Here is a 12256-nt window from a genome sequence, read left to right as displayed (position 1 = left end):
TATCTTGTACCATTTTCTTCATGTTCTGTTGTTGTTGTTGTTAAAGATCTTATTTATTTATTCATGAGAGATTAGGGGTGGGGAGAGGGAGAAGCAGACTCCCCACAGGGCAGGGAGCGGGATGCAGGACTCAATCCCAGGACCCCAGGATCACGACCTGAACCAAAGGCAGATGCTTAACTGACTGAGCCACCCAGGTTCCCTATCTTGCACCATTTTCTAATTGATTGTTCATCATGCCCCATCCTTCTAATCAGATTATAAGCTCTCTAAAGGCAGGGAATGTGTCTTATGTTTTATGTGCACGGGCACATATACACAAATGACGATTCCTAGTTTAAGCTAGCACAGGATTTATGTTGAATAAGTTCATTTTTAATCTGTTATGGCTAAATACCTAACAGAAACTGACTTCAGGACATGTAACAATAAGGTCTCGCCTTTTACTTAGATCAGGGGTCTCCATTTTTAGAAGTTACATTTCACATCAATAAAAGTATCTGAGCATAAAATCCTAATATGTATATATTTTTATTTACAAAAAATGTATTCTGCACTAATATATGCATTATAAAACATATAACAAAAATAGAAGTCATGAAAAGATGAAACAGACATTCTAGCAATTTCTTCCCTTATCCTCATGGGGCACATGAACCCGAGCTGGGAAACCACCGGTTCAGACTATGAGGGTAGATATATGAAAACATCTCTTAGGATTTTTGGCTTTCCGGGAAATGCAAGATCTATGAGAATCTGTCATATTTATGAACTTTAAGCACATTCTCTGGAAGATTCATTAAATTGTCTTGATCAAACATGCAATATTTTTGAGTTGATGATAGAGGTCTCCTTGCAATTAGGATTAGTTTGTATATTACTGGACCCCAACTGTAAATCCATTGCTAACCATGGTGTTCTCTGCAATTGAGCTCTTTAGTTTTTAGGCTTTAAGAATGGAAACTCATTATCAAAACTTCAGGTAAATATCTACATGACGAGAGAACCAATGAGGTAACATTCTGATTTTCAAAAGCAAGGAGAAAGTTGGACAGAAGAAAGATGGAGCAGAAAACTCATAAATCATCTCTTAAGAATATTATCAACACAACACCACCCAATCTTCTTGTGTCCCACGTACACATATGTGAACAACACTGCTAGAAAACGGAAGGGCACGGAGTAATATAAAACACAGTCCTATCAGCTAAGCCATAAAACAAGCCAATATTTGATTTGTGGCACAAATAGTTAAGTGCCAAAATAATTAAAATCAAGGGTAGATGTCTTGGAAAGTGTTCATGGAATTAAGCATCAACCTCGTGCAGAATGTTGGCTTTAAAGGAAGAAATGTGCAAGAAAATTTCAGATAAAGGGGGCAGTCAAAAGCCTGGAGGCAGGAATTACCCTGAGTGTGTGAGAGGGGTACTGGGGCGCCGAGTTCATTGAGATGGGGAGTAGGAGATAGGAATGAGCACCTGAAATGTGGAGACAACAGAGTGCCTTAGCTGCATTCTCTGGCTTAAACTTCCATAAGAAAGCCACCACCACTAAAATGTTATCCATCATTTCATTTGGTCTACTTATTCTTGAAGAACTAGCCTTGGGACTGATATATACCCAAAACAAGCAAGCTAAGTGCAGGAAAATATGAAGCAGATGGCACGTGGGTGAAAATGTTGGGGAAGTGAAATATTAGTAGCTTTGAAAGGAGGAAGAGAAAGTAAAATATGTCAAAATGAATATGCATTTGCTAAAGAAAAGTTGAGAATATAAGAATCTTAGGACACCTTAATTTTAGTAATTTCTAACAAGTATCATTATAATACACATGGATAATGCAAATGTGAAAAACAGAAATTGCCTATGATCCCAACAGTGGGGAAAAAGCTTTACTATTTTGTCACCTTCCTGTCTTTTCTTCTATGCAGGTGCATTTTAAAATCAAATTAGGATCCTTTTGTGCACAGAGTTTGGTATACTACGTATCTCTTAAGAAATGACTCTACTGTTGGATTTGTCTCAAATTTCCCAACTATCACCCTTGATAATAACTAATTACTACAGTTGCTTACTCTGTGCCAGTACTTTGCATATATTCATCTATCTAATTCTCAGTACTATGTGGGAGGTAGACACTACTATCTTCATTTTATAGATGAGAAAATCAAGGAGAAATGAACTTGCCTAAGTTCACGTAGCTGGTAAACAGTGAAATGGGATTCCAAGCTGGGCAACTGGCTCCATTATCCCTCCCCTTAACTCCTTGACCATTCCACATGCTCCCCAGAGACATTATGCTAATCACTAAAATTAAGCCTCATTCCTGATTTCCTTAGGATGTACTCTTAGAATGGAACCATTGGTGCCAAAAAATTCTACTAGCTAAACTGTTCTCAACCTAAGTATACAAACATACCCTCTCACCATCTATGAAAAAGGAATAAGACCCAACCTCAACTTTGCAGCACCATTATGGACTTTTAAACTCTAATTACAATCTACATTCCTTTGGTGCAATTAAGTTGAATATGTTTTCATGTCTTGGCTATTTACAGTTACTGTTTTGTGAATTTCCTATTCCTGCTATAGACTGTTTGTGTCCCCCGCCCCCAAATTCATATGTTGGAAACCTAATGCCCAGGTGATAGTATTAGGTGGGGCCCTTGGGAAGTGATCAGGTCATGAGGTCAGACCAGACCCCTCATCAATGGGATTAGTGTGCTCATAAAAGAGATCCCAGAGAGATCCCTAACTCCTTCCACCATGTAAGAACACGATGAGAAGTCAGCTGTCTGCAACCTGGAAGAGAGGTTTTGCCACAGCTCCACCATGCTGGCCCCCTGATCTCGGACGTCCAGTCTCCAGACCTGTGAGCAACAAATGTTGCTGTGTATAAGCCACCCAGTGTATGGTATTTTGTTACAGCAGCCTGAATGGACTAAAACAATTCCTTACTAGAATGCTTTTTGAAGAGTTAAGGCATATTAAATTGAAACTATTTTGCAAAGTGCTACGATTTGAGATATCAAGAGGGCTGCTAACAAGCTGTTTCAGTTGGACCCAACAGACAGGCAGCATGTTGAGGGAATCACCAGGGCCGAGGGAGGAGGGCTCAGATGTAAACACCAGGGACTGGGCAGGCCCTCCCAATGCACTAATGGCCTGAAACTGTGCTTTAAATCATACGGCAGGGGCTATTCTTTTCCAATGGCTACAATACTCATTACTGCCACTCAGGACACCCTAGGATCAACATGTCTGAGGAACCGAATCAGTAAATCTGATGTTTGCTGGGCGAAGTCGGAATTACAGCAGGAAAATGAAAGATCTTGAAGGATCTCATACCTACAAAGCCACCTCGGGAATTTTTCCTACTCTACAGGTATACCTAATTAGTGATCAGAATCATCCACCAGTCAGGATTCCACATGAACAGCGCTGAACAAACACTATTATATTCTTACTCTCTAAATCCTCTGTTAATCAGTCAACAGCAAATTACCTCGTGCCAGACACACTGCAATAAAACTGAGCACACAAGACACCCTGATTACTTGGCTTGGAATTAAAAACACCTCATTCGCATGCACAGGAGTCCCTTTTTAGGATAGACCACTCTCTCAACGCCATGTCATGTTCATGTCAACTGTCAGGGTCAACGTTTAATGGCACCCTATTTGGAAGCTCTTGCCACTTTGTGTATCAATTACAGAGGCAAACCCAAGGACGGAGGCATAAAGACACTCTCCGAGAAGAGGGCCATAATAAACGTGAAAGTTATTTTGAATGAGTGTTAACACAATGTTTGAGAGAGAATTAGAGAAGGCAGGATGCTAGAGAAGATGATACGGGTATGTATTCTCCTGGGGGGCTGGGGGAAAGAGTAGAAGAGGGATGAACAGTTAAACAAAAGCTTCAACCTGGACTTTTTTGGGTTTTTTTTTTTTTTAAACCAATCTTATCATGCTATCCAAAATCACAGTTAATTTCTACTAGAAAAGCAATTTTGCTGTTTATGAGAAATGCTTATTCCCAGTATGGAGACTGATGTGGGGCACTAACTTACATGAGGAAGTCTCCATGAGTTTATGGGAATCTCAACTAACAATGGCCCCTAGAGAAGACACCAGAACTGAGTGTGGCTTGCTAAGGAAAATGGGAGCACAGTGTGTTCCAAGCAGAGGGAACAACAGCACGGAGAAGGAAAGTCATATGCCATGCACGTGCAAAAAGTGACAAGCAGGGGGTGCCTGGGTGGCACAGCGGTTAATCGTCTGCCTTCGGCTCAGGGCGTGATCCCGGCGTTACAGGATCAAGTCCCACATCAGGCTCTTCCGCTATGAGCCTGCTTCTTCCTCTCCCACTCCCCCTGCTTGTGTTCCCTCTCTCGCTGGCTGTCTCTCTCTGTCGAATAAATAAATAAAATCTTTTAAAAATAAAAAAAATTAAAAAAATAAGTGACAAGCAGTTTTGTGTGACCGCAGAGATTCTTAACTTGGGTCCATACACAAGGATGGGCAGGCAAATGGTGTGTGGTGTGTGATGAGACTGTGAACTTCCATCAGATTTTTATAAAGGGTCCATAGTTTGGGGCAGGGGGGTGGGGTGGGGGTCCAGAATAACTGCAGGCCAAATGCATGACAGGGAGGTACGGGGCAACAGACGAATTCCTCAGAGCCCCAGAGACCACTACGATCTCTGGCAGACTCCTTCCTGTGTAGGATGGTCCGCAGAGGAAAGCTGAGAAGGAAGACTGGCTGAAAAGTGGAGAGCTGAAACGTCGCAGAAAGTCAAATGCAGGCAACCGTCCAAAGCATCTGAGCAGCCAAACGAGGGCAGTGGGAATGGAGAGAAGGGAATTCGAGAAATGGTTAGGAGATAAAAGGAGCAGGCCGAATGTTCGTACTTGCTTGCATACGCATAAAAAGTCACCAGAGGATTCCCAGTTAAGGGGCAGCACTGGTTGCCCGTGGATAGGGAAGCACATAACTGGGGAAAGGGGATGCGAGAGTCCTTTTATTATATACCCATTTGTACCTATTGAATCACACGAAGGTATTACCTGCCACAAAAATAAATTTTAAAGAAGACATAGACATTATTGAAATGAAATGCTTCTATGTAAAAATCTGCCCACATCCCTCAAACAACTCTAAGGTTTCACGTTGCACTTTTGAATTTAGATTATTTTTGCCCCAAAGGCTCCTGGACCACACCCATGACTGAACCTTAAGAAGAGCCAATCTCTCTGTTCACCTGGGTGAAAACATTATCAAACTGACTTGACATCATATAAATGTAAGTAACTACCTGGTTAAATTCAACCAACTTAACAAGCACTTGTCAAAACACCAGAATCAAAGTTTGGTCAATTAACTGAGCTTGATCTTTTTATTTTATGATAAATAAACGAGGTACAAAGAAGACTCAGTTCATCTGATCCATTAAAACAAAGATGAATCAAATAAACTACTGATACGAAAGAGGTCAGATTTGAGGTTTGGCGTGGTGAGTGTTAAGCTAGTTCAGGCTAGCCCCTTGGCTAAAAATGACTTTTTAAAAATTATACGGAATGAATCTTCTATTCAGCCTAACAAAGCACATAAGGTAGATTCCAGAAATAATTGACTTAAAATTCAATGGTTTGACCAATTTTAAATTGGTGGTAAGTGGACATAAATTTAATAATACAAAATAAATGGAATTCAGTTTTGCAAAACTATGGAACATTGTTTTCCATTTGGCTATATAAGCTCAAGTATACATAAGTGGAATTTAGTTTTGCTAAATGAGGGAACACTATTTTCCATTTGGATATATAACCTCAAATATACTAAACTTGCAATACTTGTTCAAAACATATTTAATGGAATCGATTAAACTTGCTAACCAAAAACATATGTGTCCAGAGATCAATTCTGTGAATGTTTTCATTTGGTTTTATGAATTACGTTTTGCCTTATTTCACAAAGGGTATGAGTCAGCTTTAAATAATAAATGCAATAAAGTGGGAAAATATAATTAGATAAAAATCAAAATCAAGAAAAACAAGGTAGAACAGAAGCTCAATACCAAAGGGAAAGTTAGAACATCAATATTAGGTCATAGGCTTTTATAGGGTTATTAAAATCGAGTTGCAAATTTGATTCTGCATTTGCTAGTTGCCAAATCAGAAAGGGAAATATAATCAATTATCTGATGCTAGTTTTGCATGATGAAAAAAAGGCACACAACATCTGTGCAGGGCAAGTAAAGCCTTTCTCTGGCCTCTATCGCTAAATGGAACTTGCCTGGGTCTTCACACAAGAGTTGCAAAACGAATGATGATCTTGGTAACCACATCTCTTAAGTAACCTAACAGTAGGTTCCTTGTGACTACTGTTAGGAGTAGAATCCCTCCTCGTGTGCACAATTGGGGGTGCGGGGGCAGGTAGGGGAGCAAAAGATGCAAAACAAGGTCACCAAGTACATCATTTCTGAAAATTTGGCTAGACTCCTGGTCTAACATCTAGAATTGGAATGGAATGGGTGGACTTTATGGCCTTTATTCCTCCAACCTTCTAGAACCGTCATTTCTCTCAATTAAGATTCCGATCAAATTTATGAGCTGACAACTGATATTCTCTGGCATATACAGAAATAAAGGCATTCGATGCCATTGTTCAGGGGAGGTTAGCAGACAATTGTTCTCCAACCACCACCTCCCATATTTGAAATTCAAGGTCATACAAATTTTCTTTTTCATACTCTGCAACCATAACAATTTTGGTTCTAACATATGTAAACTGAGTGGATCCCATTGGATATAAAGAACAACAAAAATTATGGGCTGGGATAAAAAAAAAAAAAAGACTTGGGATTAAAAAAAAAAAAAAAGGACTGTAAATAACGTTTAGCAAGGAAGGTATAGAGGTCTTAGCAACAAAACCTTAGGAAAGATACAGAAAGACAGGAGAAACTATACCTGGTCTTAGAATTGCATTCCAGTGGTGCATATGGAGGCAGGGTGTTGGGGGCTCACCAGACCGGGCCCTGATCCTGAGTCATCCAATCACAGAGGCATTGCGTACTTGGATGCAGGACACACACAGAAAAATGCCTCTCCCATTGAGATTAAAAACTGGCTCTTACTTGACTGGTTTCAAGGCCAAGAGTGTCAGCACAGCCTAAGTACTCAATTTCTATTTGTCAAATGAACAAATAAGTGTTTATTATCTGCAACAAAGTAAAAAGAGTTTACTGTAACCACAGGGTAGGGCTCTTTTGGGAAATTGAAGTGAACAAGTAAAAACAATGTGAATTAACTGCTCATATATTCTTGATTATAAATGTAAGATGTATAAAATGTAATTATCTTTCTTGCGGGGAAGACTTTTGCTTCATTTTAATAAATCATAGTATTTTTCATATGTTCCCTCCCACTGTTGGTTCCTCCAATCTTACTTACCACCTTTTACATAAAAGTGTGATTTCCTCACCATCTAGGAAAAAGCCCAAGTAGGCTGGAGAGGCAATAGTAATAAACTATGGTTTACTGTTGTTTCATGAAATACATCTTTGGGGTAATAGCAGCGAGGTATTAAAATGAGTAAAAAGGGGTGCCTGGCTGGTTCAGTCTGTGGAGCATGTGACTCTTGATCTTGGGGGTGTGAGTTCAAGCCCCATGTGGGGTGTAGAGATCACTTAAAATCTTAAAAAATAATAATAAAATGACCAAAAAAGTAAAGAAAAAAAGAAAGAAAAGACTGGACCATTCCCAGATAAGTGTGTTAAACAAAGTTATTGAAAAGAGGTTAATACTGATTCATAAAGCTTACGTAACAGGAAAATAAAAACAAAATCAAAACAGGAAACAGTGCAAAAATAAAGCAAATGAAATATGATGCAGTCATCCTCGATTCTTCCAAGATAACATAAAATTTATAAGCAAAAAGGCACTGAATCTTCCAAAACCCTGATTTCCAAATTGTGAAATGTGGAAGGCAGCTATGCTCACCACTACATCACCAACGCATGCAAATTGTCAAATCTGGAAATTGATATGCTTATATACTAAGGAAAACCTGTACAACTGAAAATACATCTCTATACCATGTATTTTGAATCACTTAGGAACCACGGACACCCCTAAGTGCTTTATTTTTACCTTTATCTGTAATAAAATACATTATAATTAGATCATCTCCAACTCAAGCCTAAATGGATTTAATATGTCACTTATTAATCGAAACACTGTTACCTCTAGAGTAACAAAGAATTTTCTTGTAAACATGAATTGTATTTTTGAAATTGTGTTTGAGAGTTTAATAGAAATATGTTTGATTGCCAACAAGACTAGAAAATCTGCAAGCTCAGACATGAAATGCACTTATATTAGGGGCTGAGGAGAATTACTTCATTTAATAACACAATTTAAAAAAGGACAGCATGTGCTCCTAAGAATGCCCAAATTCATACTTAAACGTTAAAACAATTTAATTTGACACTTTCCATAAACAGGCAATTTCTAAACTCCAGTTAAATTTCAAAAGCCAGAGGACAAATACACTGTAATCCTAAACTGTCTTTAGATGAAGCCTGAAACACAGTTCACTCAACAAATAACTAACGAGCAACCATCATGCATCGGACGCCGAGGATTACAGAACTGAACAAGACTCTGTCCTCCCGGAGCTGACACTGGTTCATTTTCCAAAGAACCTTAATACGTTAATATAAAATTGGAGTTCACAATGATCTACTTTACAAAACTCTAAACCTTCTTGCTTAATATGAAATTAAAAAAAAAAAAAAAAGCCCGTGAAGAGATAATCTTGTCCAAAGCCCTGATGTATGAACTTCACAACTGGGGGGGAAAGAAAGAATTCATAAACGAGCTTCTCAAAAATACAAACCATAACACCTAGTTGGAAGCTAGGCTGCGCCCAAGGCTGCCTCTGCTGGCCGCCTGGGTGCATCCTTCCAGCAGATTCTCAACTCCCGACACCTGTATCAAACTTGCCACTCTTAAAACACATCCCTTCACGAAATCAGGAGGTTCCTGAGTAGGCAGCACCACAATACCCCAGCCTCATCTACCTCCGGGAAAATCTGACGTCTAGAAGGACCTTCCCTAACTGGCCCTAAAATGTTGCCTGTAAGGGACTGAGCCATCAACTGTGTACACCAGACAGCCAGTTCCAAAAAATACAAAAATCCCCGGCTACTTCTACGTGCTGCTAAAATAACGCTTTGCGTGGCTACACGTTTAGCTAAAACAGGAAGAACGCATCTGCTCATTCAGCCGAAACATTACGGTGACATATTTCTACCTGAGCTGCTGAGAATCCAACGGTACTCCTCCCTCCCCCACACCCCGGCCCCCAAAAAAGCCACTAGCCCACCGGTCCTCCCCACCCCCGCCCGCCGCGCGCAGCCCACCGGTCCCGGAGGGGGGCGGGTGGGGTAGGGTCAAGCTCCCCTTCGCCACCGCTCGGCCTTCCGAGCTCCAGAAGAGGTTGTCAGGTTAACAGGGGCTGCGCCCAGCGCCATTAGCACACCTCCGAGCGCTCTGCCGAGCCCGGGCTGGAGGCAAGTTTGGCGGGTCCTGGCCCCGACCCCCGCCTCTCCCCAGCGGCAGCATCAGCTGCGGCCGGCGGCGAGGGCTGGTCCGCGCCTCACCCACCTACCTACAGGGCGGGGGCGCCGGCTCCTCGGGTCCGGGAGAAGGGGATCGGGCGCACGCATTTCTGGGAGCGGTGGCCTCTGCTGCTCGGCGCGGGGGAGCGCATCCTCTAGGGTGGGTGGAAGGAGGGGTCGGGGGAGGTTCGTGCGGCTAGGAGGAGCAGGGGCGGGAGGGAGGAGCACCGAGGCGCGTGCCCCCGGGGACTGGCGTCCGGAGCTGGTGGACTCGGGCGCCGCCAGGACTCCTCAAGCCTCTCCCCGGGCGCGGCACCCTGCCAACCCTGCAGCTGCGCCCGCGGTCAGGGCATCGGCCGCGACAGGCTCGCGGGCCCGGCGGGAGGCGGGGAACTGCGGGTGGCGCGACGCGGTGCAGACGCCCGCCTCTAGCTCCGCCCGGGCCGCGCCACGCTCTGCGCCCCTCCGCAGCGGCGGGGGCCAGGAAGCTCCGCGGCCGGGCTCGGCGACTCGGGCTGCGGCATCCTCCCAGCCCCGGCGACCTCCGAGCTGGAAGGCTGGGCACCCCCGCCACCCCCGGCTGCCGCAGCCTCCGCTGCCCTGACACTGTCCCAGCCCCGGCCCGGCGGCTCCGCCCCGGAGAGCTGCGCGCGCGGCCTCCGCAGGCCTCGGCCCATTGTGACGCCTCCAAGTGGGAGCTCACTGCTACCCGGGCGGCTGGACGCCGGGCGGTGGAGCCTTGGAGGGTCTTCTTACCTCGGCCCGGGCCGCATCCCCTACAGCTGGCCCGCCGTGGCCACCACTCTTCGTGGGGAGTGAGGCTTTGAGAGCTGAGCTGGAGTTATAAAGCGTCTCCCCGAGTCTCAAAGCCTCGAGTTTCCTTCCAGCTTGGGGACCACTGGCCACAATAAATCCATCCTTCTGTCCTTTCCGGCGTTATGTTTCGCAAAGGGGCCCACCATCTCCTCCCCTCCCGCTCCCGACCCTGGTACAGCATCCCGGATGCTGCCAAAGTGAATCAATACAGCAGTACGGAATTAGCAATTGGGTTCTCCAGGCCGACTCTTGGCAGAGACCTGAGAGAGCCTTGGTTGGGAGGATTTGCATCAGCAACAGGGCAGTGCTGGCGATCCCATCCCCTCTTGGAAGCTGTTTCCGCTGTGGTCCCATGACCAGCACAGCAAGATGACTAGGAGGATTTGGCCTTGAGGTTTACCCTTACACACAGAAAAAAACCGTCAAGCCATAGTCTGCAGCTGGTCTGATAACACTGGTATGTCAGAGGCCACACACACAGGCACAGTAGATAGTGGCCTCCTCTGGGTTGTTGATGCTGCTTATGCTCGAACAGCCTCTCCTGGAATGCGGAGCCAAGCACTTAACAGTGGTGGCTTTGGGATTTCAGTTGCAAGTGGTCACATTGCACTATCTTGCAAGGTAAGGAATAATTGCCCAATTCTGCACGGAACATAATAAAATTGGACCTCCGGTTTACATCTTTAGGCATTGTGTTATTTGCAAATTATTTTCAAGGGAAAATTAGACTCTTAAAATACAAAGAGCTGATTTTACCGAATCAAAAGAACATTGTTTGGGATCTCCAGAGAAACTGAGCCATTCTCACACTCGCTTGATGAGTGCTTTTATGATTCTGAAATCTAAGGTTAATTTTTTTAAAAAATGGACAAAGATAAGACATGTCCCATAGCAGTACAAACTGATAAAATCGCTAAGACTTCTTGAGAGGAGCTGAACTGCTTAGGAGTCAGGAACAGTGGCATATGACTTGGCCACTTCGAGGACTCTAATTTAGAGCTCCAGTTTATATTCAAAAGATACCTATTATTATTCATGACACTTTGCCCCAAATTCAGAATAACTCAATTATAGAAATGTTTATGTATGTGTATGATGCATGACAGAATGGAGTCACTTAATGAGAATTTAGCAGTTTCTTACTCTAACAATGTTTATCAAGAAGTCTGCCTTGGAATGCAGTTTATAGGACATTTGTAGAAACGTTCATTGAGTTGCAATCCTTGACTCTTTCCATCCTTTTGCCACCAAGAGACCCCTTCTGTTTTTCTTTATATAGACCCCATGTTTTGTCAAGAAACTAGTGATCTTTTGTTTTAGACAAAGAGAACTGAGTATGTATTTACAAAGTAGTAACCATCAATTATAAAATGTTTGTCAGCCTTTCAAAAACACTGAATGTAACTTAAGGATCCTCTTTCCTATCTTCAGGAACTCCTCTAGGACTATACTGTATCATACATATGCTTATTATAGCATTACAGTGGAAGTCATGGTGTAATAGAGATCTCTGCTCCCCAGTTTAGAGGGAGAGAAAATTCCCCCTTAAAGATTCTTCACTAGTTCCTTCTCATTAATTCAGCATTTATTGATTTGCCCAAGCCTTGTCTTCCTGGAGAAATCAGAAGAAATAAAATCATTTCCTTATCCTCTAGTAGATATATGCTGTCCAACATCAGCCACATAGGGTCACTTAAATTTAAATTAAAAATGTACTTTTTCATTCCACTAGCCACACTTCAAGTGCTGAAGAGCCACACAGGGCTAGTGACTACTCTTTTATACAGAATAGATCATTTCCGTTATTACAAAAAAATTA

General features: G+C 42.9%; 1 protein-coding gene across 12 annotated transcripts in view; it reads right to left on the bottom strand.

The window, feature by feature from the left end:
* The window catches only part of NCOA7 (nuclear receptor coactivator 7), a 153458-nt gene that overhangs the window by 133855 nt on the left and 7347 nt on the right, over positions 1-12256 (bottom strand). For 3 of the 12 annotated variants that reach the window (XM_040627766.1, XM_040627756.1, XM_040627769.1), the window contains exon 1: positions 9672-10253. The exons of 2 other annotated variants lie outside the window; for them this stretch is intronic. The gene's annotated coding sequence lies outside the window, so the exon portion shown is untranslated. Of the gene's footprint in view, positions 1-6967; positions 7219-9671; positions 10254-10377; positions 10759-12256 lie in introns of those variants that run through there. 7 more of the 12 variants (XM_040627759.1, XM_040627757.1, XM_040627765.1 and 4 more) reach the window with 6 other exon arrangements.

The sequence above is a fragment of the Ursus maritimus genome, unplaced genomic scaffold, assembly GCF_017311325.1.
Source record: "Ursus maritimus isolate PB19 unplaced genomic scaffold, ASM1731132v1 scaffold_13, whole genome shotgun sequence".
NCBI lineage: Eukaryota > Metazoa > Chordata > Mammalia > Carnivora > Ursidae > Ursus > Ursus maritimus.
Note: the sequence above shows the minus strand (reverse complement) of the source record. Positions and strands in the feature narration are given on the sequence as shown.